Raw genomic sequence first — 17205 nt, forward strand, 5'->3', positions numbered from 1 at the left:
ATTGGGTGATGTGATGATGTGAAATGATATAGTTATTGTCCTCATTGGTCATGTTACACGACTAAACAGCCCCTGACACATTGACACATGGATACTGATACTTCTGGACTGATAACATCCACAGTGGGTGTCACATGTTTGCAGCAGATCTGTGTGTAAAGTCTTCTACGATCAGGGTTGTTCTGGTGCAACAACCCTGAGCGTGCATCACTTATACACTCGATCGGATGGGGATCAGGGCAGTTTTGCTGTGTTGTTTTTTCAAGCTATTCTTGAGCAGTGTGGTGGGGTGCATTATCGTGCTAGAGGAAGGTCACTGGTGTCAGGGAATGCCATTCCCATGAGTGGGTTTGCTTGGCGAGAAACAGAGTTTAGATGCATGCCAAAATAATATAGACATGAATGCCAGGAACCAAGAATATCCAGCAGAAAATAGCTTCGTATTAATATCATCAGCATTATTCACTTGACCTGTCAGTGGTTTTGATATTGTGGCTGGTGTGCATACAATACTATACAATACAGTTTAAATACCCGAACAGAATAAATATTCCCCATAAAAGTCCTTAGTATTTGTAACTTATTTAAGTTGGTTCCTTTAGAAATGTGTGCATATCAAAAATGTTGATTTCCAATCTGAAATGGTTCTCTGCAGATAGTTGGCATTTAAAAAGTTTATGGTTATTTTCTCAGACATGTCCAGAAAGCTTCCAGGTTCTCATTTTTATGATACTCCCTGGACGTTCTAACCACTTGAACTGCTGCACCACTTCCAACTTCTGCTTCAAACTGACCTGAATTTAATGTGAAGGATGATCACTGGTGGTGAGAACCGTTTTCAGCAAAAACATTTCAATTAAACAGCCCACCATTTTCAAGCATGAAGGTAGTGTGGAAGGTGAAGGGTGAGAACATTTGACAGTTTGACAATTTTTAAAAATTCCACCTGAATCCTTTGCTAGCTACCTGTAACTATCTTTCTTACTATTTTTCTTGCTGTTTTGACACTAGAGAAGATCCAGCACCCATTGCAGAGGCACATTGCAAGACTTCCACTAAGAGATGTAAAAACAGCAGTTTCAGTAAAGAGAGTTCAGAGGTGCATAAGAAAATAATCCTGAACAAAACTGTCCAAACTTTAACAGGAAAGACCTTCATTTCCACAACATTTGTTTATCCATCTTCATGGAGCTGATCAAACCTGTTTCTGCGAGATAAGATACGTGTTTATTACTTTTATGCATGTCACATTGTTCCTCATAAATGCAACAAATACAACATTAATCAATATTAAGATTACATCTGATTGTTATTTGTTTCTTTAATCATTTTTAGTTCCATCTTTAATTAGTCAGAGTGAAGAAATGTGTGCAGTGACTGCACCACAGTGACTGATTAGATTTATCAGCATTTCAGCTCACAGATGTGTAATTTTCCTGTTGCAGTGTCTGAAAAACTATTAAATTAGTAAGCCAACCATTTTTCTGGAGTATAGTGATGTAGTAGATTCACCATCAGCATGTTTTAATAATTTTTTGCCACCGTAGTTTAATAATTGCAGATATTTTGGTTTATTTGTGGTCTATTATTCACCTCCAGTTCAAACAACTGCAGGTGGGGATCTGACTTAAACAGTTCTGTGTGCTGAGGAGCAGGTGAGAGCAGGTGTTGGAAATAAACACTTGTCCATCACTCATAGTTAGAATCACCTCATTCTACCACTCAGAATAAAATAACACCTGAGACTTGTGCTTCTCTCTGCACCAAATGCCACTATTTGTTTTCTTTTCATGCAGAAGAATAATGGGAAAAGGCTGAAACCCTAAATCCCCAAAACACTTAAAGCAATGCAGAGCACCAAAACAATGAGCAATGCACACAGGCACACACACATGCAAAAATTCATGCCCACAAAGACCACAAAACACTGACAACTGCAAGACTTTTTTTATTCTGACAGTACAAAGTTGCAGTAATATAAAGATTGACCTTAACAAGACAGAAAAACCACACTCCACAGCCGACACTGACAGCTTTTTAATTTAACTAATCACATGTTAACTTTCTGCAGCTGTCTGACACATGTGCTGCCCTCTAGAAAGTATTCCCAGCACACATTCAAGTACTGAAATGTCAAAAAGGGGTTGGCTATTGATGTCACATCTGATACTGGGCTGTCAGATGCAATAGAGTCATGATCTACCAGATGTCTAACAGATGACTCATGCTGTGTTAAGTGTACTAAATAGTAAATAGTCTGGTACTTATGTAGCAGTTTTTTTCTACTCTATTTGAGCCCTCAAAGGAATTTTGTACAACATGTCTCAGTGACACAATCACTTCTTTCTCTACATTTGAGAACTTTTAATCTAAAATTCACACATCACTTACATCAGGGGCAACTCAGGTTTCAGTCTCCTGCCCAGACAAGAGGAGACTTGAGGACCCATTATATGTCCTGAGCCAAAGTTGTTCCTCAACTCCAGTCACAAGGGCTGGCATTTGCACTCAACAGATTAGCTTAAAAAGTTGCAGCAAGAACAGAAGAATGCTTTTTCTTTATACTGCCAAGAACCTTATGGACTTTTTTGTGTGATTTTGTACATGCAAGTAAGACATTTGAAGTTTTGAAAGCAAGCAAAAGATTAAGTAGACAAGGATTGTTTTATGAAATTTCAGCTTTTCATTAATTCATTTGTACAGTTAAATGCATGTTTTGCAAACATACAATATTAGTTTAAGAGCCAGATACAGAGTCTGTAATATCATGCACATGATACTTTATGTGCATGATAGCCCAGTCAGTGTATCAGTTGATGTCTCATTTGAGACCCTCTTTTTTTCACAATAATAATAAACAGAACTGGCCAGTTACTAAAACAGCTTCATATAAACCATCTTCTGTTCAGAGTTTGATTATTTTTAAAGAGACCTGATGTGGGAAACAAACCCAGGCTCTAGCAACTAAACTTTGACATTTAATCTTCACACGCCATCACCACAAAGGTCCTTCAAGCCAAGGAAATTGGAAAACACTGAGATGATAAGGTAGGCATTTACTTATTCAAAGGGGACATATTATTCAAATTCCACTTTTCCATTCTTTTTTTTTATTTTTTTTTTTACCATAATTAGTTGTGTAGAAATCCAAAAAATTATGAGAAAAGACTGTCTCTGTGTTTCTTTCCTTTCTCCATAGGTCAGAGAGTGCTCCTCAAGGCGCTCTGTTCAGATGTCAAAAACCTTCCCCTTGTGAACACATCGAAACGGCACAGATCTGCCATAAAATCCACATGATCAGCCACAGTTTGACGCTGTTATTTGCTCACTAGAGCTGCTGTTTCTAACTCTTAGTGAAGGAAGCCAGTGGCCTGTTTCTGTCTGCAAGAGTGAACAGAGTCTTCTTTAACTCCATACTGATAACCCAGTGAAATACTTTGAGACCTATCAGAAAACAATTTCCTAAACTGCTGGCTGGCTATAATAACAGTCAAATAGCAGTCATAAAAAGGGAACTATTAATTCATGTTTCTTTAGAACCTGCTGAAGGCCAGCTGTTTCAGTTTTTGAATGAAAATGTGCAAAAACACATGAATTCAGAAATATGTTTAACAAAAAAACATAGCTTAGAGTTCACCTGATGTACAGCACCCCAGTCACCCATATACAGTGCTGAGCTGTGCCATGACTTTGGGACAGATACTGATCGGTGGTCGCACAACAAAAATTGGCCAGAATAACATAATTCCTTTTATTTGCATGCATGAAAGCATTTAAGTATACAAACTATTGTTTTCAGGGGTGTGGTATTTGAAACTGTGCATTAAAACTGAATTAAAACTTATTACAACACCTAATTAATTCATTACTTCACTTCAGCAAAACATTTATTTTTTATGGTAGCGTTCAAGATGGAGCATAGAAGGCGTGAGGAACATAATGTTGGAATGAATGCAAATTTTTATGCACCGATTACAGTGGGTGTAATTACAAAGAGAGCTGCTGCAGGCGATACAAAATGAAATTAACACTGTAAAGTTGTATGCTGTGGGTTACACAGTTAAATTAAAATAAGTTTGAATCAGTGATCTGCTATCTGTTCTGCTTTACCTTTTATTATTGCATTCCCAGGAGAAGTATTTTCTTCTCGGAGCTATATGTACATTACAAGTTATACAAGATAAAGAAATAAAAACAAGTAAGAAAAGTTTAAATATATGTAAAGTACTAAAAAGTATTCACATTATACTCATTGCCTCAGAGTAAGCCATGGAGTCCATGCTAAAGTTCTTTTTTCCAGCATGCTCTGAGACAACTACTGAAGTAAAAAATGAAATAAATTGTTAAACTAAATTAAATAAATAACTGCTGATGTGATCGAGTGTAGTTATTGATGTTATAGTTCTTCACAAATAATTCTGCAATGTTCCTGCTATGAAATACATGTTGCAATATGACTGAATTATGGGCACAGTTAATAACTTACCTTGTAACTTGTCTTGTAAGCACAGTACGAATAAGCTAAAAGAAATGGTCAATGCCGTTAGTCCTTCTGAAAACATGAGATGGTTGTACACTTCAGGATAGTGTGGCCAAAATGATTCTTATGTCTGAAATGACAAATGAATGAAGGGAAAATTGTGAAATTTTTACATTTATTAAATATTAGCTCTCCATCAATTCTTTAGTATATAATTGGTATCAACATTATCTAAATTTTGGATCAGAAGTTAGTATTGATAAAGCACTCATTAAAACTCAGGTCATTCCTGCTTCATCTCTGACTTGTTCTTTAAAAGCTAACCAGTTTTTTATGCCCCTTACAGCCAAGCATTGGGCTATCTTTTCACCATGCAGGTGCAGCTCTAGACTGCACAACAAATCTATCATCCTATCTGTCTGTCTAAACTGAAACTCTGATCTATTTTTGATAACTTTATTCGAGTTAAGGATGAAGTAAAAACTGCAAAAAACAACTAGATAAGTGTGTGACCAGTGTGTGCCGTCTTTATGTTTAACTTTGGGTCCTCTACCAGAGGCCTGGGAGTTTGAGGGTCCTGCGCAGTGTCTTTGCTTTTCCTTAGGACTGCGCTCTTCTGGACAGAGATCTTGGATGCCCTCCCAGCTAGCATCTTGAACCCTGCTGTTATGTGCATGTGATGGATTGTCTGGGGGTTTTCCTGGTGTGGTAGACCAAGAGACTGGTCCTGTTGATCATGTATCGTTTTGGACTCTGCAGGATCAATGTGTGAGGCATTCTTTTGAGGCTTTACTGTAGTCAGTACACAAGATGCACAGATTGGTCAGTCTGGTCTTACACTCTTGAGTGGGTGCTCTATCAGTCTACTAGTAGTTGGTGTTTTGCCAATTACTTTCTCCACGCTGCTCATGTAATGAGCAATGTGCCTGTCCAACAGGAGCTTGCATGTCGTGCTGAGGCTATTGACTGATCACATCTGTGGATCCTTGGGGATCAGAGCTGTCTGGCTTTTGGCAGTTCTGGGTGTATATTGCATTTAGTTAACCTCAGTCTAGAATCTCATAGTTCATGCTAATCATTCATAATCTTGTTCAGAGCTTTAGTTCATGTTTTCAAGATCCCTTTCTTGTGTTCACTTTGTAAACAAAGCACTCAGTTCATGCTACCAAGTCTCCATTCTGAATCTGCTCTTGGGTCCACTTATTGTTTCTGATGGCCGCCGTGACAGTAAAGGCACAGTTTAAGCACTCCAAGTGAAAAACATGTCTGCATTCACTATATCTAGAATTAAAAATACCCTAATGCCATGACAAACAAGCAGGGCATGTGGTGACGAGTCATTTTCACATTTTTGATTAGTAATGAATCATGCTTCGAATTACTAACAAATCATTCTTTTATGAGATATGGATACACTGTTTAGGCAAAGCATGTGGGTAAATACACGCATGTAGTATGTTTCTTTGCCTCGTTGCCGTACCTATATCTGTCTCTCACCTTGGCTCATGCTTGTCTATAAAATGTGCTTTCAAAGCTAATCTTGCAGGCTGTGTTATGTGTGTGTTGTTTGTATATTGAGGAGTGGGGCAATGTTTCTGAAAGCTTTTTTATTTGCACTGAGATCTCAGGATATCAACTAGAGAATAAAAGCGCAGTCTGGGCTGCCATCAGCCACATGCCAGAAACAGAAGCAGAGACATGCTGCCTTTCCTGTCTTATCTTTATTTCATTATTTAAAGCCTAAGGACTTCTAAGAAAATTACCAGTTCTAAACAAAGTTATATATTTTACTTGCACTCCAGACATGGCTCTTTTTAATCTCTACCTTGTGTGCATGTATGTATTTTGCCCTTCTCACAGTTGCTTCGTGCGGCCTTTTAGGAAGCACAGAAGTGTGCTTCTATTTTATAGAAATGGGAAATGAAATTTGATTCTGACAGATGAGGAATTAGAAATGACAGTCATGCAAGTTTTTTGTTTTTTGGGGTTTTTTTTGTTAGTTATTTTCTTCTGATTTGCATTGTTTTTACTGTAAACCAGATGTTGACCACAGTGATAAATGGTGAGAGACTTTGTGTGTGCTTAATTACTGTCAGCTACATTGTACTACATCTTGACCCTTATCACAGAGCTAGAATGTAAGACAAAAAACATCCCAGAGATCAACAAATTCATCTGTTAATATTGAATTGACTTTCTTATAGAATTTGAGAAAAAATATTATTAGAGATTAATTTAGTGTTTCTAATACGCAAATGTTACACAGATGTTAAACTTATTCATTTTGTCTTGTCCAAAACTGTGAACTATATACATAGTGCACTGGTGGCATGGTGTCACTAAGTGTTGAGTTTAGTATTCTTTAATATTTGGATTCTGGGCTTTTAGTTTCTTAGTTTCTAGTTTTTGATTTATTTCTAGCGAAGTTTTTATTCCTTCTAGGGTTTCACATTTTGTGGAGTTGAGTTCTCACTTTAGATTTGATTCATGTCTAAAGTTTGACCTTTGTAAGAGCTAGTTATGCTTGGGTATTTGTTTCTTTGGGATTTTTCTAATTATAACCTAGCAGGCATCCTTTACATGTACTTTTGGTCGGTTTGTTGGGTTATTTTTCTTGATACTTGCTGATTGGAGTCCTTATGTGCTTAACCTCGAGTTTTTTTTTACTTCTTCTTAATTTTGAGACTTAGTTTTTTAGTTTAATATCCACAGAGTTTGCAGTGTTTATTTCTCTTTCTGTTTTGTCCTTAGTCTTTCTCTGTTTATCTTTATTCCCACAAAAGCATTTAAGCATTGTTTTGAATGTAGAGTCTTTGCTATATTATAGGCTTTCTGTTCTTAGGGTTTGGATTACTGTTTTGATTTTCATCCTAAGTCATTTTAAAGCCTTTTAAATCTAGTTATTGTTAATATTTGTGGTGTTAGTTGTTCTCTCTCTCTCTGTCCCTCCGTGTGTCATTTCTATGTTTAGGTGTAGTGTAAGTCTTCTTGTGGTTGTGTTCAGTATGTGTCCTGTAGGTTGTTTTTGTGTTGTATTGGTATGAATGTCTGTGTTAGCAATAGCATTCCTCAGTTTCCTCGTGTTTTACTTTGGAAGGTTTGTTTTCTTTCATTTTGTGTGTAAGTTTTACTTCCTGTCTCTGTGTTCACTGTATCCTGATAGTTATCAACTGCTTCTCATTACTCATCTGTTTTCTTTCAACTGTTTATGTGTCTGTGTATATACAGCCCAGTCATCCTCTTGTTCTTTGCTGATTTGTACTGTGGTCTTTGCCTGCTGGCATGCCTTCCCTGGATGTTCTAGTTTACTCCTGATTTCCTTTGGACTTTTTGTATTTTCCTAAATTGTTTCTGTTTTTGTAGTTTTTTTTTTGGTTTTGTTTTGTTTTTTGGGTTTTTTTGTAACAAGGATAACACTCTTGATATTATGACAATTGGTCTTCAGGTTTACCTTTCACATTTGAGGGACTAAAAGTGGTCTCCATAACAGTTGTGATGTCTCGAGTTTACTCTGTCTCCTTTAGCAGATGAATGTATGGTCAGTCTTAGTCTCATTCAGTGTTTTCTTTTAATTGCATAAATGTAGGTTTGCAAAGAAGCAGGAATTCCTAAAGGCTCATAAATAATGTAAATATTAATGTGATACAGAATGCATGATGCCAATTAAATGCATTTAATATAACCAACTCACATGGAATATATATGTATGTGCAACTCGACTTTAACCTCACGTAATTTACCTTTAGAACACGAGACTCAGACCCGACAGGTGCACGCTGTGGTTGAAGTGTAGCTTCTCAGAAGCTGCCAACAGTGGCAGCGAACAAGCATAGCTTTCAGGTGGATGGTGGATACAGGCATGCAGGAAAATAATGAGCAAAGCACTGAAGTTTTAAAAATACCACCATACCGCACGATGTTCCATTAAGTTTTAAATTAACATATATGCCTACTGTCAACCAGTTAAACTTGAGCAAACTCTCAGCAAGAGTGTATGCATTGTAATAGAAACTGTAAACATATTCACAGTGTATTTAAAGTGTGTATGATGTTCTAGAGAGCTTTATTGCAACAATACTGTGTTTATATGGTGGCACATTTATGCAATGAACTAAACAAACCTCCCATAAGAGATGAAGGAAGTAGATCGCTGCTGTAGTTTAATTGAAGACAGCATTGAAAAACAAACTAACAAACAACAACAAATTTGTTTACCAATCTGAACAAACCCAGGTATCATGAAGATTTACTTGTTTAAAAAAAATGCTTGCTAACAGTGTCAACTTTTAAATTTGTTTTGTTGTAGCTCTTCATTAGTCCCCCCTCCAGCAAATCTGTCTCCTGTAATTATTGTTGGAGGAGAAACTGGAAATTTGTAGCAGCAAGTACATTATGAGAAGTGACTTTTTTTTATATTAACATAAGAATACATCATTAAAAAAGGTATTTGCCATGTTAGAAAATTATTAAATATATATATATACTGAACATGAAAAATATGTCTTTAGTTTTTGCTACAAAATTGAAATATGTACACTCATGCCAACTAAAGTGGGATACTTTATTTTGAAACACTCAAAGCACTTGAAATATGTTATTTAAGGAATATGGCATTGGAAAAAGTTTCTCCCTCCATCCAGTAGTAACAAATTCCTTTGATCTTTCCTGTTGTTAAAAAATTTAGAGCACTTTCCCTGAACACAATGCAGCATTAATGTTTGCCTAGCAACAAGACTGGTTGTATGATAATTAAGACCCAGTAGATGGGTTTTAACAGTAACTGATAATTCATTAAGTGCACAGCAATCCGCATTAATCACGATTTTCTCAAATGAATGTTTAACATTTTGTAGAAAGTTGGAAAGAAGCAAACGTATCAGCTTTCTAATTTGTGAAGCTGCATTTTGGGACATAAACATTTTTCTTTCGTTGGCAGTCTCCTTTTCACCTGTGACAGATTTGTTCCTTATCCCTTTTCTTTGCATGCTGCTCTTTCAGCATGTAATGAGATTCAGGTTTGACGTTGTCTTTTTACCAAACACCTGCGTGTTGTTTGGGATGCATTCAGCACTGGTGGTTTGTTGGAGAACTGCCCATCAAACTGAAATGTTTTCCTTCCTTCTGTGCCATGCAATTATCATATTTAGATTAACCTACTGAAATTTAAACAGAAAATTATTCATAAGTATATTTCTTTGCTGCCTTTCAACTCAGAGGTTGGAAAGAGAGCACATTGTAGGAAAAAGCCAGCAACATGAAGATGATTTATGAAGGAGGAGAAGAATGTTTGTTCTCCTTTAGCCTGAAACTCTCTCGTACACATGGCAGAACTTGCTATTTCTGAATGATGCTGCTTGAACCCTGGTTTTCGGAGGTTTTTTGAAGGTAAACAATCAAAAACTCTTTTCTTGTTTCTATGAGAAATGAAGCCCAAGTCTAGCCTGTTCCTTTTCACTCACAAACACACACACAAAACAAACAAACAAGATACATCTATATGTCTTTGCCACAAAGAAAAAAACCCTTGTGTAAATAAATACCTAAGCCTTGTGTTTACAGCAGCCCAAAGCTTTACTTGAGGTGAGCAGATGGGACAATAAAGAAAGAGTTGTTGGATTCACTGATATTACAGACAAAGTAAGAACACCAAGAGGAAACACTAATGATGAGTGTTGTTGTGCCATTTGAGATTTGTCAGAGACAAACTGGTGAACAGATGGAGATATAACAGGTGGAAGTCAGGGTGTATGTGGAGCGCAAGCAACCCTAGCAAAGGGTTTAATTTACATGAGCTTCATTGTTTGGAGTAACACACACATGATGTCATGCACTATGGAAGGTTGTGCACCTTTGGACAATGAGCATCATCACATGCTGTGTGAATTTACTCACACCATCAAAAAAGAAAACACTGTTTTTGTCTTTTTTAAATAATATGATGACTGTGTTTCACTGTATTAGCTAAGGAGTAAATGTACTTTTTAGGATCTGAAAGCATTTCATGGTCTTAGAGTCACTTATACTGCTTACAGCATATTATATGAGCGCTATCATATCATTTTCTTTTAGATGAACTGGGGACAAATCTCTGTAACACCCTGCTTATTCTTTTCATAATTTAAGACCATTTTTCAGGTTTTTATCTGCCCAACCTCAAGGGCAGCGCTTGGTTTCACTACACTGGTAATCATGACATTGACAGGCAGGCTATCTTGAGGTGAAATAACAAAAGAGTCAACCGTAGCAGTTGTTCACTACCAGAGGCAACAAGTGATAAGTTTGGTCATCTGAGTCCTCAGCTGACCAGATGACCATGAGCTGGAATCACTTGAGCTTTCAAGTGAGTCAAGAAAAATGTGAATTCTGTTGTTTTGGACCATTTTTACATTACTGTGTCTTTGTTCTGAATTAGATCATCTGAATGAGATCATCTACATCACCATGCACTAAAGCTTTACTTTCTCAGTTGTAATCTAATTATCATTTTTTTTAAATTTTACTTTTAAATGTTGAATTTTTAACACACCTTTTATGAAACATGTTACTTTTGCTACAAAAAGCTCAAAAAAGAAGCAATAACATACAAAACAGATTTGTTTCTGTAATCTGGTGCCCCCTACAAAAAACAGGAACAGGAAGTTGCAGCAGTCTACTGAAATGTGTGAAGCATTTGGACGTAATAAATACAAACACAGTTGGCTGTCTTGTGTAGAGGCATTGAGGTTATTTGCAAAACTCAAATTCTTGCACGGGGAGCAGGTATAAACATGCAGTGCACGTTTTATTTTTCAGTTATCTGCAGGGATTAAAAGACCTGCAGAAAAAGCTGTGAATGGAACAGCTGGTACTGCCAGACAGACTTTGAGACTACTGATTGGTGTGAATATAATTTAAAAAAAGAAGAAGAAAAAACTCAAAGTAAATAAAAGATTTAGTTTAGTAAAACTAAAAACATGGTTTACCTAAATGTCATAGCTCACTTTGCACTTGTTCTTGGACAAGCCATTAAAAGACAAAATGTTTCGATTTCCCACATTAATTTAAAGTAATTTAAATCAACAGTCAGCATTTCCAGAGATTTCTTAAGCAAAAATAATCAAACAGAATCATGTCTTAGTTGAATGTACCCGACACGTGGCTGAAGTAATGATGATCTAAGAAGCAGGAACAGTTCAAAGACTTTATTGCCAGGTGAGGGATCCCACAAATCCTGGTGGATTTGTAGTGGGGGCAAACAAATCCAACAAAGGAATTCTGTCAGGGACGTCAAAAGCAGGTTGTGGATCAAAGGGGGAACAGGCACAATGAAAGGGAAGAAGGGATGTGCAAAAAGAGGAACAGGTACATTGTAAAATATCATGCAGGAACTAAGTGCAGTCTGCTCATCTTTAATAACTGAAGTTTTGTTACTTTAAAAGGTTTGTTAATTTTAAGTTCAGTTAACTTAAAACATGACCCACTGTATTGGATCTGTGGCGAGTCCAGTCCAGTCCAGGATCTAATTAAATGATTAGCCAACTGCTAATAGCTAAAATAGTACACCCTACAGTAACTTCAAAGTGAAAAAGTCTGAAATTACTGCAACTTCAAGATGAAAACGATTTACATATAATATAGACTAACTACACATTTGCATATAGTAATTAATTTCATGAAATTCAGTTGTTTATACAGCATACTGGCTGTGTCCCAGCACAGCTCTCAGTCTACAAGTCTTGCCAGCAGCTATTCTCATTTAAAAAGGAACCAGCAGCTATGCAGCAGGATCAAAGCTTTGGATTCTGCTGTTACTGGACCCCCCACATGCAAACCTATATTTTCATGTGGCAATGTTTCATAACCTAAGATTAAGTCTGGGCCTGGGTTGCTCATTAGAGAAATGTGCCAGTCAACTGATATTTACTTAAATTGTAATTACTGATATTTACTGGTAACTGAATTAATTGAAGCACAGTGGGATATTCCTGTTGCTCTATTTTCTTTGTCACCCCAGAAATGCTTTAAGACATCAGGAAACAGATGCATCCAGCAAACGTCAGTTACACTAAACATGGCCAAAAATACACTCAACACACTACTTACATACGTTGTTAAGTACACCTGAGCAACTGCTCTTTAATGCAAATGTCTAATCAGCTAATCACATGGCAGCCATGCATTTAGCAATATAGACATGTTCCGCCATGCATTTCCATTCTGACCCTTTGTGCATGAAAATCACAGACTTGGGTAGAAAGCAAACATGAGTTCTTTGTCAAAGTGACCTGACTTTCATTTCAAGGATCATCACTGATGACATTCCCAATGTTGGGGTGCATAGGGTGGCTATGCATGCTGGGTATCAGGGTAGGAGTGGGACCTGGAGCAATCTGACTTTGTTTGTTTGTTTTTTAAATTGATGTTCAAGTGTTCAAGAGCCTTGTGAATCAGTCCCCCAGGGTCAAACTGTCACTGAGGAGTTTTACTCAATGATGGAGCATGCTTGCACTGGCACCCAGCAGGGCACAACACAGTCTTCGCTCACCATCAATTTAAGTCTTCGTAATTGCCTCCCTATTAATTCTTTTTTAGTTGTGTGTTTTTGTTTGTGTTTTAGGATTAAGCTGTACATTTATGTACTAATACTGAAGTAATTATTCAAACCTAATCACAGGGTGGTAAGTGGAAATGCACAGGCAAAACCGATAAGAATTTTAAAAAAGGGCCTATAAAGTGGTGAAGGAAGGTGACAGAAAAGCAGGTTACACGTGGGATGAAATAAGGGAACAGCTCATTACTTATTTCCAGGGTTCTGACAGTCCCACCCTTGTGCACCTTTCAGCTCATTTGCAAAAAGGAAACAATGCACACCTTTACATTTTATTCATCAACAGTTGATGTTATACTAGGATATGTATACGAGTGAAGAACAAGACCAAGGAAGCATTTCCTTCTCAATTTAAACTTCTCTGTTCTAACAGTTGCAGTTTATTAGATTTTCTAACAACTGGTATCAAGAAATATAGTAGGTCTCTCAGTAATAATCCAGCAAAAATATGACAATTATAAAGCTAAACCACCATCATCCAAAAAGACAAAAAAAAATACTTTATAAATCTGCTTAAAATGTTACCTAAATTAAATTGTTGTTAAAACTACAAAACAATACATGTGTTGGTATTCAGAGAAGATTTTTTTTCTAATTGCACAGATTCTGCATATTTTGGACAAATTTATAGACTCCCCCATCACCAGGCATCTTAAAAACTTAATGAATAGGAATAGAGAGAGATGATATCAATAAAACACACCAGTGATTTTCAGTGGCCTACAAATTCAGTCCTCAAGATACTCAGTCACTCACACAGACACTAAACTATTGTCCCCATGAGTGCTGTTTTCAGTTTAAGGACATTTCATTTCATTTATTTATTTAAAAGCAAAAATGCAGTTTAACACAGTTCCGGTGTGGAGAATGAAACTGACGTGCTGCACATAGAGTTCATGGCTGTTGCTAAATTTCAACCCTTGTCCCCATTTTAACAGCATATTAACAGAAGATGTAGATGGAATTTTTTTTTTACTCTGTCTTCACAGCAATTGAACTGATATCAGGCTGATGACAAAAGAATGAAACCATATTTATGTAAGAGAAACAGGCTGAAATGGGGTGCTAGAAGAATGAATAGCTTTAGGGATAATGGAACATCAGGTTAAATGATGAAGACAAGAGGTTGTGGTAGGGAAGAGGAGCGATGGGACACATCTAAAAACATTTTAACTTCTTTCTCCTTTCGTTCTCCCTCGCTCATCAAGAACCATATTGCAGGAAGCAACAACAGGAGCAGAGTTGAGAAATGAAGGGAATAAACCCAAATGAAGCTTGTCTTGGGTAGTTTATCCTCTGTCCTCAATAACTGATACACAGTACTGTGCAGTCACCTTTCATTTCTTTATGTTTTTCTAGGGAAACATCTGCAAATATCTATGGAACTACAAATTAAAAGGCAAAAACAGAGTTTGCTCAATTCTACTAAGCTTTAAAGTCTTTCTGTATGACCACCTTTATTCTTATCGAAACTATCTTGTAATTTCTTTTAGTAATCTTCAGAAATAGATCTCAAGGCTTCTTGAAGGATAAAGCTCTTCTTTGGATGTTGTGCTTGAATGATTCATAGGTCAGTGTTCAGCAAACAAAAAAAGCTTTCCACTCAAAATGGTCAGGCTCAAGGACAAGAGTGAAAATGAGTCGTAAAAGCAGCAAATGTTCAAAGAAAAACTTTAAAAGACCTCCAGAGTGCCTGGAGAGCTATTACCCATGTACACTTTAAATATTGACAGAAAGTCTGGCTCCTTGGAAGCAAAATATAATGAAGTGTGGGTTGACTCGTGACTTTTGCGCAGTATTGTATGTTATTGATAAAGTGGCCCTGTCAGAAGTGATGTAGCTCAAGCCTGGATTTTTGAATTGCAGCCAGCACTGAAAATACTGCTGGCTCTAACTGCCAATGTTGCAAGTATGAAACTCGCATTCACAGTGACACTTACTGTGAGTTATGACGTGTTATATCCACATTTCTGGCTCTCTGACAACCGTGATTTTTCAAAATCTACCAGTGATGTGACCAGAGGGAGCTCGGGTCACCTTCCACGCCTTAAACAAGTTCATGTGAAGTTGCAAATGGAAAGCAACAAGGAATGCATCAGCATTTTGTCACTGGGTTACGGAGTAAAGAATGATTGATGAGTTTTTAATCATAGAAGGGTAACACACAAACACTGGGAAAGAAAAAAGGGGGGGGGCAATCGTAGGACTGGATTCTTCATGTTCCATGGCTTTCTTATCTGGGTGTAGCGGGGAGGAGGGGGGCTCTGGGAGATAATCACTCATGTCCTGTTTACATAATCGTGCTTATTTGTTGTAACTAGCTCCCACTGTATCATTTCCTTCTGATTCAAACTCTGCTCAGTTCTCAAAGATGCATCCCTCGGGCTGGGTATTTTATTTATGCTCCTTTTTGTGCATTTGGATTTAAAGCATACACACTTTAGGGTCACTGTAGCAAGATTTGCAATTATTAATAATAAGTTTAACTAGACTTGTAATCGCTCGGTAAGTGCCAAGCTTCTAGTTGCTTGACCTCACACAGCTACTAGGAGTGTGTGTGTGTGCCTGTTTCCTGTCTTTTCTGTCTTTTAATGGTCTTGTAAATTCTTTTTACTTCACAGCTGGACTGATGTAGAAACCAGAAAAAACAGTTGATCCAGTATGCAGCTGTATAGCTTTATCAAAATCCAGTAACTTAACACTTATCTCTGCCTACACTGAGTGGGCTTATTTATATTTAAGAGTACCCAGACAACAAAGTGAAGCAGAAGAAATACAAAATGTTCAAGAAAGAAATGAAAAGGAAAAAAAAATTCTGGTTAATGGTCCGGTCATAAGACTTTCTCTACATCACATGCATGTTGCCTTGAGCTTGGCAGCATCAGCAGTATCACCTGTACTGCTGTATGTGAGTGTGCAGTAGTGAGCCAGTGTGATGCCCTTTATAAATTAACCGACAGCAATTCAATTTTATTTTTTTCAATTGTATTTCAATTCAATTTTTATATAGCAACAAATAACAACAATACTTGCCTAAAGGCACTTTATATTGTAAGGTAAAGACCGTACAATAATACAAAGAAAACAGAGAAAATCCTGATACTCATATGATCATGGAAACTGAACCCTCATAGGAGGTTCAGTTTCTGTGCCATATGTCAGAACAAGAGCTACAGTGTGATTAAAGTGGTGGGTGGGTTCTTTTACATTTTGAATGAAGCCTTTTGAGTTTAATAAAAAATTAAATGCCATGTTGAGGCTGTCATTTTTGTCGGCATGCGCTTGGAGGACTCTGACATCTAGTGTAACTCAGGGGCGTTGATTCATTTAAACTAACATAATCATCATGCTATAATCAGGTTTCTGTAAGGCAGAGTAAATCGATTTGTTGATCAATTATTAATTCATGCACTAACAGGGATTTTGAAGAGCGAGATCTAATGTTTAATAATCCACATTTCACTGTTTTACTCTTTGGTGCAGCTGTGGATATAATATTGTTCTTTCTTTGTGATTTTTGTGTTTTTTGTTTTTTGAGCAGACACAGTCTCTGAAGGGTTTTGTGGGGATAACAGGAGGAGAGAAACTGCAGAGAGGCCCAATAGTCATGTTTTGGGGGGTTTAATGAATTTGGCCAGATTTCTAGAAATGAGACATTTGCCAGGTCTCCAATTCAGTGATCCTGACCTCCAGAGGTGCAAACAGGCTACACTTATTACAGGTATGATTATTGCCAAGGAGTAACTAAACATCTGACGCAATGAGCAGGAAAGTGCAGGAGGGACAGGTGAAGAGGCCATGTTGCTAGCGAGTCGATTACAAGGTAAGCTAAGCTAGCGAAACCCTAAAGACACAAGCTGTGTCCCAAAACCTAGGCCGCATGCTAGGTTTTGGCTCCATGTAGACCCGGCCTTCGCGGTCTACGTGGACCGGGTCCTTCGAAGACCGAGAAGGCCGGACGTGCGAGGCTGTGAAATGGGACGGTCTAGCCTTCAGATTTGCGTACCGCTGTCTCGGTGGAGTTTAATAAACTCAGCTCTCTGCTCCTTGCTATCTAAAATATAACAGGACACTGGCGTAAATTCTTGACCATCTCACACTTCTGTTTAATCAGTTTTCTGTTTGATGTTTATTCAGC

The 17205-nt window shown here is 37.3% G+C and overlaps 1 protein-coding gene across 3 annotated transcripts in view; it reads left to right on the top strand.

Moving 5' to 3' along the window:
- Window positions 1-17205, top strand: part of opn7b (opsin 7, group member b) — a 60386-nt gene that overhangs the window by 19673 nt on the left and 23508 nt on the right. The gene's annotated exons all lie outside the window — the stretch shown is intronic.

Source organism: Oreochromis niloticus, linkage group LG20 (assembly GCF_001858045.2).
Source record: "Oreochromis niloticus isolate F11D_XX linkage group LG20, O_niloticus_UMD_NMBU, whole genome shotgun sequence".
Taxonomy (NCBI): Eukaryota; Metazoa; Chordata; class Actinopteri; order Cichliformes; family Cichlidae; genus Oreochromis; species Oreochromis niloticus.